Genomic DNA, 11,697 nt, shown 5'->3' with positions numbered 1-11,697 from the left:
CAAATACTGGCTTGATTCTCTTGTCAACCCCAACCCTGTGTTCCTGAGTTCACATTTAAATAACAATGAAATCCACATACGTGCTGTATGCTGACAACAGCCTTCATGTAAGCAGTGAGTTATCATTGGGTGCCTCACATGAGAGTTCAAAAGACAGCCAAGATGAAGCGGGCAGCATCCTCTTTCCATGCTAATACTTGAACCAAAGGAATAAGAAACAGACTAAAAAGTCTGGCAGAGCAAAAGTAGATAGTCTCTGCTCTTAATTTCTTGAGCAAATCCCTGTGTAGTGGCACATTCTGCATAAAGGCAGCACTGACAGTTTTGAGTATCAAAGCTCATATGCCTTCCAAAATCCTTAGAGTGGCTTAAAGATTCTGAAACTTCTTTAAAAAAGGAAAAAAGAAAAAAAAAGTCAATTTCCTTTTATTCTCCTTTGGGTTTTGGAGTCTTTTGAGGATAGTTTTCTTCCTCTTTGTTGCAAAAATAAAGGTTTACCATTGCTGTGAATGAATGCAGACAGCCTTATGGACTCCCCTGGTTCCAGCTTCTGAGTCTTTAAGGGAAACACCAAAAGTCATTAAGATATGCAATTAAATCATGACCGTGGCTAGCACAGCAAATATAAATGCAAACCCTGCCCTGGAGAACAAAGACCTATTCATTCTACCTAAATTGGTTTTGTAACTTGCTTGCTGCTTCTTTTTTTTCCCCCATACTTATTCCTTCAGAACGAGGGGGAACTCTGTTGGCTAATGCCACATCCTGGATAGTAAGAAAAGCCTGTGCTTAGCTGCCTGAGTCTGCCGTGCCTCCTGTCTGCCACCCCTCTAGAAAAGTGAGGTTACAAGCAAATATCAGCAGAGACAGAATGAAAATAAAGAGCCTTGATAACTCCGGTAACGTCGCCATTACGCAACTATAAATGATAGGAGTAGAAATATAGATGCTGAAAATGTCTAAAGGCAGCCGAGGTTGCATTCCTTACTGGAAGTAAGAGGTGAAGGAAGATCAGTCGGTGGCAAGCGCTCTTACTCCATATATTGAGAAGGATTTGCCAGCAAAGGATATTAATGACCTGAGAGTGTATTGCAAGACCACAGGGGAAATCTGAACTGAAAATGGAAAAGACAGAAAGCTAGGCAGGGGGATTTGTATCGAGTTAAAGTGTCAACATTTAGAGATGGATGGATCACTGTAGCTCAGACTAGGAGGAACAAAAAAAAAAAAAAAAGCTCAACAAAGAAACCAAAGTATACATCAAACCATACCACCAGTGTTTCCCTTTGCTCCAAAATTAAAGCTCTGCCAGCCTGACCTTTCATTCTTGGTCGTAAATGTGCAACCAGATTGGTTCAGTGTGAAAAGCAGCAGTTTAAAGAGTGGGGTAGATTGCCTCTGACACCTCTCAAAACTTTTTGTTCCTTCTCAATATCCTTCAAGCCCTGTTTTTCATAACCTTCAAATGTCACTTAATACCATCTCTTTGGTACTTAACGAAATTTAACTGACCCAACACACATAAATGGATGAAGGGCTTTCAGAAGGCAATGCATCCAAAAAGATTGCTGGCCATGTATATTGAAGGGCCAGTGGAGCAATACTTGGGGTTACAGTTTTTTTGATGACCATGATTTGTATTGCAGTATTCTGTTTTATAATCCTATCTCTGTTCTTGTCATGAATACATACTACAAGATGTAATCTATGAAAAGCATCTCCCATGTTTTTCATTCGGCCGTTCTCTTATTTAAGCACGTGGACCACGCATCTGAGATATTATGCTCATGCTGCAGTTCACAGAATGGGCTGGGGTGTTGGGTTGGTGTTTTTTTCTTGCCATGTCTTAGGAATCATTTCAGTTCTAAGCATTTCCATGACCCTTTAATCCCCACAGACTGGCTGAGGGTTTTGGCTTAGTCTTCCTCTTTCTGCAATGAGGCATGGTCCTGTTCATTCCATAATATGAGCTAGAAGAGAGCATGGGGGAGGATGGGGAGGTCTGTGCTCCCAGTATGGGGCAGGTCAAGGGAGGGCTCTGCCCAGGGTTTCACAAGCCTCTCATGTAGAGACAGCTGAGAGCTAATCCAAGGAACAGAATACAACTGGAACAAAATTCCTTTTTCTTTCAAGCTACAAGGTTTTTCAATCAACTACAGATTTTAGTTGCAAGATGTGAAATTTGGCTGCTGTTTAGGTTTAATTTATTAACAGTTTATTCCAGCCTTTCAGACAATTAGCTAAATTTGCTACTCTGGATGGCCAAACTAGAAATTGGTCCTAGTTCCATGAGAGAAAGAGATTCCTTATAAGTTCCTCATGATGTCTCGGTTTCAGATACATGAGAAGGACATGCCCAACAAAACCTATTCCGCCCTCCACTCCAGTTTTACTCATTTCTTTTCCAGTTCTAAAAGTGAGACATGCTAAAGTGTGTAAAAAACATATGCCCACATTTCCCACACTTTCCCTAAGCTCAGCCTGTATTCCAGGAGACTGTGTGAGTTAGCTTTCCCCAAAGCCACCCAACCACTGCTAAATAAGATAGAGGAGGAAACTGGTCTGTTTTTGGAGTTTACATCATAGTGTTGATTTTTATTAAATGGAAACCAGTCAAAGCTTCCCTCATGTCACATTTCTGGTGACATTTTTGCTTAAACTCTTCATTTTATCTAGGAAGCATCTCCCCACATTTTAAAGTTTAGATAAGTATTAAAAGTATTAAAGCCTTCTATATACTTCTGTTTATTCTAAGCAAATAGGCTGAGAAGATAAAGACATTAAGAAGTCTAGTCTATGATGAAGGCTTCCAACTTTTATCCCTTAACTTGGTAAAATGTCAATAAACGCTTCATGATCTGAAGAGACAGCTTTGACTGCTTGCATGTAAGTTGCTCTGAAAGTAATGCCCCCTGTTTATTTCTGTGGAAACCACAACAGTTATAAAGACCACAGTAACGCTATTTGATAGAGTAAATTCTCAGCTACAAAACACTGTTTTTCAATATAGTAATCACTATTAGCTATGCACTAATATAGCACTATATGCTGCTATGATGGTGTAATTGGTATAACTGCTAGGAAAATGTTGCCCCTGCAGTCCCTCTTTCATTGGCCCAAGCAGATGGAAGTCAGAAGGCACCAAACCCAGACCATACAATGGGTCCACACCGTACAATAGTCCAGACACGCCTGGTGGTGTGCTCTATGGTCTTCAGTCCGGTATGGGGCCTGGTGTTCTTGTGTTCAAAACTTAGTCTTCTTCTTTCATTTGACTTTGGGAGTTCAGTTCTTCAGCTTAGTCAGTGTCATGGTGTAGTGATCAGAGTTGGTGGTTTGTCTGCATTTCATAAAATTCAGAAAGTCTATTCCCTACGTATCCCAAAAGACAGTGCCTGTCACTTTGCCCACTGAGGGCTGCATCTTGCACTTTGTATTCAATAGGGAATTCACATCACCACCCCATGGACTGCTGTTTTGACTCTGGCTGGCTCATAGTGTTGACACGACATTAATGTGCTTTTTGGAATGTCCAGCAAGACTCATTTGTGGAGCATTTCTTCCAGCAGAAGGAGAGAAGAAACAGAATATTTGTGAAGAATGGGATTCAAGATAAGGCAAGTGTATTTATTAGCTGGCGCCACAGCGGAAAGCAGCAGGAGCATGCACAGAGGTTTTTAGGCACTTCATTTGGATGTGGAATCTGTGTATGCCATGGCTTCCAATTGTTGCAAACGACTCATGGGAACGGAGAAAGGGCTGCAGCTTCTTACATGCCTTCCAGGGTGATGAAAGCTGTTTTCTGAAAGGGTAACCGTGCTGCCCAACATCACAAGAAATGAGGAGCTGCAGGGCACAGTCACATGTAGACCATGTAGGCAAACTCTGTGAAACCAGGCACCTACACCTAGAGCAAGTTATGAAGGCAGGAACTCTTCCAAGGAACCTAATGTGTTGGGCTGTCACATCCAGCTGGGGCTAGGACTCAACTAGATAGTGTTGGCTGAGTCTCTATTGGCAACTGGTGTCCCAAAGAAGTCAATGAGACTGCTTCATGTGGTTAACTGCTGGTTGACAGAGACCTTCCAGCACACCTCTCCCATGCTTTTGGCAATGATGCTTAGAGTGAAAATAAATAAATAAAACATAAGAAAACAAAAGCCCTCTCTCAGCCCCCCAACCAGTGTGTTCCAAAGTACTTGTCATGGTTTTTGACTGCCTTTGACTGGCAAATATTTGGAATCTATTTTCAGAAAGAGTTCCAAAAGTTTCCCAAAACCCAGATTTGACAAGACTCTCCTATCCTCAGCGCAGGGAAACAGAGTGAATAGATAGGGTGTGATATGGATTTTTCTGAAAGTTTGTTTGGATTTCAGGAAGTGAACAAGATAAGCCACACAGCCCTTTCCTGCTTTTGCTCTTTTCATTAATATTTTTTTTTTCAATACATCCTGACAAATTCTTGAAAGAGAGAAATCTCAGATGAGTCTGTCAAGTTCCTTCCACCTCGCCCGTCTTTTAAAAAGCCATCCACACAATAAACTGGGAGCTAGCATGAAATCAGTCTTTACCCTTGGGCACATATGAAAGCTGTTTCCTTTGTCATTTCTGCAGCGTGGAACACTGTTTTCTTTCTTTTCCCATATCTTTCAGAACTCGCAGAGATTGGGAAATAGTTCACTGTGTACTATAGAATGCACCACAGATATGGAGTATCTGATTGAGAAGGGGAGAAAGGAAATAATCCTTATCATGTTAAGCACTGCAAGTGTTAAAGTGTGAATGAGGCCTCTGACATGGTCATGCTTCCATAAAAGCCTGAGCAAAGACCAAGACTAAGTCAGCAGGTTCCCAAAGAGGACTACATGATGACCAGTTACAAAAATCCCTTCTCTAGGCAGATTTGTTCCTGTACATCCTCATTTACTTGGCATAAGGTTTGGTCTTCATAGTCCTTCCAATGTGCTTATGGATGTTTGGCTTGCCTTTGTGTCTGAACTCACACAGACCTCTGAATTTTCAGATATCCGGATTTCATGCTGGTGTACCTATATAGATAAGCTGTTTTCTGTGTCCCTGTCTAGGAGACAGTATTTCTAAGTGTATTTCTCTTGTATGATCTGAACTAATTCCTTACTTGAAATCAACAGCACCTAAAAGTATTCCCTAGAATTCATTTTTAAAAGCAACTTCCTACACATTCTACATGCTGCATGGGTGTTCAAGGGTCATTTAGTGCAGTAGAGATTTTTCCACCAGCAGATGTTACCAAGAGCCTAACAGGAAGATGGAGAAGGGCTACAACAACAACAATATTAATGACACTAAAGAATGTAATGGCTTAATGCATTAGATAGACTTTGAAAATATACATGGTAAAAGCTTAGAACAATTTTATATCTGCAGCAGTCAGATGAGTGGCAAAGAAAATCTGTACCATTCCTGTTATAGTTTCTGAGTTGTTAGTTTTTTTTCTATTCTTTCTATAGAGGCTATTAAGTCATATGCTGATAGTTGGTGCTGCTTTCTTTGAAGATACATTCCTGTTGTGAAAAATATAAGTACCGAAAAACCTTTATTAAAGCGTATGTAGAAGTATGAGTATCTGCCCACCCCTCTCCATGAGGCTTCTTCTCAGCTTTGGAGTTCTTCAAAATGGGGGAAGATCAGTAAATTTTCCATATTGATGAAGAATTTAGCCTCTTTGATGAGGTGATCAGTAGGGAACTGTGATAGTTAGACATAATATAGGATCCAAAAGTAACCAGCTTTTTTGTTTCTTTCTGAATTTCAATCAACCTGACCCTTTTCTTCTAAACTATCCATAGTCCACTAGAGTCATATTGACTCTGAATCCCTTCATCTGCAAAACAGAACTAGTTTTATGCCATAACAATGCAATAAATTCAAACAAACATATATATGGTATCATTCCAAAACTTCCAGATAAAATACATGCTGGCCATAATATCTCTGCAGTGTCGGAGAATGACAGCTGTGTTTTGGGTGTGTGCGTGCGTGTGTGTGTGTGCATGGTGCTATTACCTCTTCACTAGAAGGCATCTCATGACAGAACTGATGCCAGACCATAAATCTGTGACCTCCCCAGCAGTCCAGTCCTCTACAGGCTTAACCTAGAAAGCATTTCTGACAAATTGTTTTTAAAAAACAGTATATGTGTTTCATTACCTACTCTGCTGAAGCTGGTCTTTTGGCTTTTTCTCTCGTTTTATCTCTTTCAACTATTCATTTGTCTCCCTGTTGGGAAAAGAGATGAAACAATAATATACGGAAACTGTAAGTGATCTCACTTTCAGGGTATCTGAAATAAAGACAGAGATGTGATTAGGACAGAGCAGGGAGGTCTAAAGAAAGAGGATCACAAAGAAAACTAAGAGCTGAAGGAAATGTAGGCCACTCCAGGTATCCAGTGTTTTGGGCTGCCTAATTGCAAGTAACACTTGGGTCAACATTTCAGAAAAGAAGCACATAAAACAAGTGTTAAAATCATTGCAGAAGTATCTTCCTTCCACAATTCCACATCCAACTGTAAGTGCCCCAATTTGACCAGTACCTGTCACAAATAGACATGTTGAGTAAAGCTGTGACAGCTCCAGCTGTGCCTAAAATGGCTGATGGCCCGAGACACTCTTTTCAGTGTGGGTGGCTACACAAAACTGCAACCCATGTGGGAGGCAGTTAGACTGCAAGTCTCAATTTGTCATGCCTAATTTCACCATTTATGGCTGCAATACATTATGTTTGGAGAGGGAGTATCAGAAGCATACCATGAATTAATCCAAAAGCTGAATTCCTTAGTAGATTAAATAGCCTTCATCTCTGATAAGTGATTGCATTTCTGTTGCACAAACGGTGCTGTAAAGCACATAATGCTGTTAATAGCTGGGAAAGAGTACAGCATGAGAAAGTCCCTTTCCAGACTCACTTCCTCAGGATGTCGTTTGGATTTAGAAATATCTGTGGGCTGCAAAGCTTCCACCCACATTTCTAACTTCAATATTTCCTGGATGCTTGAGTTCCCTTAGGACCAACATATCATGGTATACCAAAAAATATTATACATAGCTTTGCCCTCTAGATCAGCAGTGCCCTCTGGAAGAACCCTTTGTTTTACTGGCAGCAGCAAGTACACACGTTATCCAAAGCTGCAAGATCAGCAGGAATGAAGAGCTTTTCTCTTTGACAGCAGCTGTAGTTGTCTGGGCTGAAATACCTCAGATTAGTATGATAGTTTACCACAAAATATCCCCATCCTGCCCAAAGTGCCTGCCCAAAACATGCCCTTTCTCTCCTTACCTTCCAGTCTTGGCAGCGTGTGAATGCTTATTTTCCCAGTGTGTCACATAAGAAGCTTTTAAGAAATGTTCCTTCTTCAGTCACTTCTGCTAACTCCATTTAAAAAGAAAAAAAAAAAAAAAAAAAAAAAGCAAGGGGACAAAACTACAGAAATCTATTTATCAAGGGAAGAGAGCAAATTCTCTTCCTATACACAGAAGCAATAGAGAGCAGTCTATTACCAAAATTCTGAGCCAGTGCTGCTTTTACATCTGAGATAACTGCCAAAGTATTTAGCAGAACAGAATGTTGTATTTTATGGCACTCTCTCTACCTGAAAACTGCTACTTAATGGACTGAGGTGACAGTAAAAGGCACATTTCTAAAAATTTGGACTTATACTCTGAAAGCAAGGCATGTCTCTGTACTCTGAAAGCTGAAATGAATGTGGAATTTATTGACTTAAAAAAACCCACTTTGCTCTAGCTTCACTGTTGGATTTTTGAAAAACCCACGCTAACCTCTTGATGGCTTCCAAGACATTATAATAATAAATAATGTTCTGCAGTTTGTTTTCTGTCACATCCTCCAGTTTCGAACGTAACTGAATGTGCAGTTTGGACTTTTGCATGAATGTTGAAATTCTGTTGGTGATGTTTGCAGTTCTGCTGCAGACAACACCAAGCTGAGTGGTGAGGCTGGCACACTGGAGGGAAGGAATGCCACCCAGAGGACTTAGACAGCCTTTGAGAGATGGGCAGATGCAAACCTCATAAAGTTCAACAAAGGCAAATGCAAGGTGCTGCACATGACTCAGTGCAATCTCAACTACAAATGCAAGGATGATCAGAGGGCTGAAGTACTTCTCCTATGAGGACAGTATGAGAGAGTTGGAGTTGTTCAGCCTGGAGAAGAGAGTATTCCAGGTAGACATTATGGCAGCATTCTAGTATCTAGAAAGGGCCTATAGGAAAGCTGGAGAGGGACTCTATCAGGGTGTCTAGTGATAGGATAAGAAATAATGGTTTTACACTGAAAGAAGATACTAAGGAATTCTTTACTATGAGGGTGGTAAGGCACTAGGAAAGGTTGCCCAGAGAACTTGTGGAATTGTTCAAGTCAAGACTGAACGGAGCTTTGAGCAGCATGTGTTTAATACCCCTTCCAAGCCAAACCATTCTATGATTCTATGTAAGAACTGGAATAGGCCATAGGACATTCTTTCTCAAGCTTCATGATGACTTAGAAGTAATAGCAAGAGTAGTTACAAATAGTAGTTACAAATCATTGGTGAAACTCTCCACTTGCAAGCAATTTAACATAGTGTCACTGCTCATGCGGAATCTAACTTCACAGGATCTCTGTGTTGCCTTGGCAATAGCGTACACTGGACTGCTGTTTTACACATATATTGGACACAAGAACCCTCTTTAAGTATCACGTGAAAAGATTTTGTATTGTTCTGTCCATTTTCCTCCAACAGTAAATTTCCTACCATGGATAAGTTCCCATACTAAAATATACAGTGCTTTTACTGGTTATAGGCCAGGGAGTGGAATTCTTCACTAACTCTCCCAGACATCATCCTTCTTCAGACTCCAGGAGCAGAAGAAGGTGACCAAGATTTACATATGAGGGCTATTTTACTTGCTGTTGCTGTTGGCCTCTGACTGAGCACAGTGGGACACGATGTGGGATATAATAAAGATGTCCCTCAGTCTCACCTTCTTTATGAAGGGGATATGAAGGAAGGAAAGGATGAAGACTTGGATCCTTTCTTTCCTCCTGCATCTTTTTACAAAAGAAGAATATTTCCACCTGGAAAGCACAAGTGTAGCCACTGATAAAACTGCATCTTGTCACATAGTAAATCTGTCCTGAAAGCCACTATCTGAAAATGAACATGAGGTGGTCCTCTTCACTATTTCAGTACCAGTTGAACACAACATACACACATCAGTTTTCTTCACTTTTGCCCCTCCAAACATCCACAACCACAAAAGACAAAAATGTGAAGAGAAGAAAAGAAGTAGAAATGCGCCAGTCCCCTCTTCCTGATTCTCCCAACCAAGGCCTAAAAACACGGCTGAGCTCACTGAAAATTAATCTGAGTTATGTTATCTCTCAGCTTAATTCTTTCCTCTGAGATTATTTGATTGAATGCACATCTTCTGTCTCCGGTGTAGGTGCATGTGAGCCATGACCAGGCTATATGCGGCATACCAGGTCGGGCCTTTCCCACCACAAAGCTGTTTCACTTTGTTGGCAATAATTCTTCACTGGACTGGAGAAGGTGAGGCCTAGAGGTCAGGGCGTTTATGTGGAAAGAAGGAAATCTGTGTCATTCATCCCATGGGAAGGCTTTCTGTGTGGCCTCAGACACTATTACTCACTTTCTCTCTGGCACACTGGCTATTTTTGCAGGTTCAAATTACTGCAGAGGGAGGAAAGATCTGAAGCAGGGCCCACCAGATCCTCACTGAGTGCTGTAACCTACCAGACACTGGGGGAGACAGCAAGAGGGGACCATCTTTGGCCGTGCTCTGTAGGCACCAAGCCAGTTGGCATGTCCAGGACTGACTTTACAATTGAAGCAGGCATGGAACAAGTTTATGTGAATCATAGCAAAGCCCAGATTTCAAGCTCTCTCTTTATAACATAGCATGATAAATGTGAGACAATGCTGAGACTAAAGACCCAAGCTTTAGGTGGCTGGAAGATGGTAGTGGTAGAAACGCAAGTGACAAGGGACTTCACAGACCTCTAGAATTAGGGGGTAGCTGAGCAAAAGGTACTCTCAGGTGCAGCCTTTTGAAATTAAGATCAATGTGTTTTTCTCAGGCAATACCCTCAGAATCATCGTTCCCAGACTTCAGCAGGAGCTTTACCACTTAGAACTAAGTCCTTAGTGCCAGCAACAATTCCAGTCGCATTCAAAATGAGACCATCCTCATCTTCAGTCCCACACCTGCTCCATTGATGCTTGGTTTGCATTTGGAACAATGATGTTATTGGCTACAGTAATACATAAATAGGGGAGTTTTCTAGTCATTTCTACTGCAAATGGAAAGACTCCAGGGGACCTCATACCTTAATGAATCAAAATCCCTGGATTAGCTTCCTCCAGGCTTGTCTTCAGCAGAGTCATTGCATAAGTATGATAGCTACATAATGCATAGGTGAGACAAAGATATCATAAGACAGCACAGCAGGGAGCAGAAATAGAAATAGTAAAGTATGCTTTTCCATCCTGCTGTAAAGAAAGAGGGGACACACTACTGAGGGTCTGTCAGAAACAAATGCCAATGCTGGGACCTGTGCTCTACTGTAGAGTTTGGTGATGGCTAAATTGTCTCTGCTGGAGTTTGGGAAGGAGTGGTGCAAGTGAAGAGGCTGAAAGGAAGTGATTATTTAGCACCAGTAGGTTTGAGAGTCCCTGCAGCAGAGGGATGGCATGTAATACTCCAGCAAATCATGGCATAACACTGATGCTGCCTCTTTGGCTTCAGCGGATCTCAGCAGCAGGAGTTATGCAAGCACAGCTGTAAGCAGAGATCTACTGTTACTATCTATAGAAAATCAAATGTGATGGAAGCCCTGAGTTTCCCAGGCATGGACTTGTTCCTTTTTAGTTGAAGTTCTTCTTAGGTTGTACTCAGACTGTGCAAACCAACAGGAAGACAGGAGAGTAGCTCCCCAGAGAACACATCCTGGTGTGACTAAGCATCTTAGTAAGAGCACATGGGAGTGCAAAAAGGTTATGAAAACTGTCTTATAGCATTTGCTCCACTCTCACGTATGGAAAAGCAGCAGGAGATTTTGCCAAAGTAAAGACTGAATTAATACCCAAACATTTGGTCATTACAGCCTGTTTCTTATTTATATTAATGTTCTTTTTGACAGCTGTGATATCTGAAAAGAACCTGGCACCCAATTTACGCAACATACAATCCATCAAAATTGTCATAAAGTAAAAAGGGCACAGCGTTAACGAAGATTTGTCCCTTTGTTGTTTCTGCTGTCCTGCCTGGAACTTTGTGGTGGTGCAGAAGCAGACAAACCCCTCTCAGCCACCACAGTATTCGGGTTAAAATTTCCCTGGGGAAACTGGGGGAGGACGTAGGCGCAGTATTCAGGCAGAGTTAGTGCATTTCCAACCACACGGCTACCAGGGGACAAGACCAGCAACTGCAAGTTCCTGCACAACTGACCCACCCATTTGGCTGCCTCTACCCCTGTGCATTCCTTGGAGAAATCTGAGAAATAGCAGGCACCTGCTCTGGCAGGGCAGAAGAGGGTCACGTCTGGAAGGCAAGGACTTAGACCAGGGGGGTTTCTGACTGGGAAAAGCAAAGAAGCCCAGGCAGTGAGGAGAGGAGGTCACAGGGACACCAGCCAGAT

This window comes from Coturnix japonica, chromosome 2 (assembly GCF_054131305.1).
Source record: "Coturnix japonica strain WE chromosome 2, WE-NBRP24, whole genome shotgun sequence".
Lineage (NCBI taxonomy): Eukaryota > Metazoa > Chordata > Aves > Galliformes > Phasianidae > Coturnix > Coturnix japonica.
The sequence above is the reverse complement of the archived record's forward strand: the minus strand, read 5'-3'. Positions refer to the sequence as shown.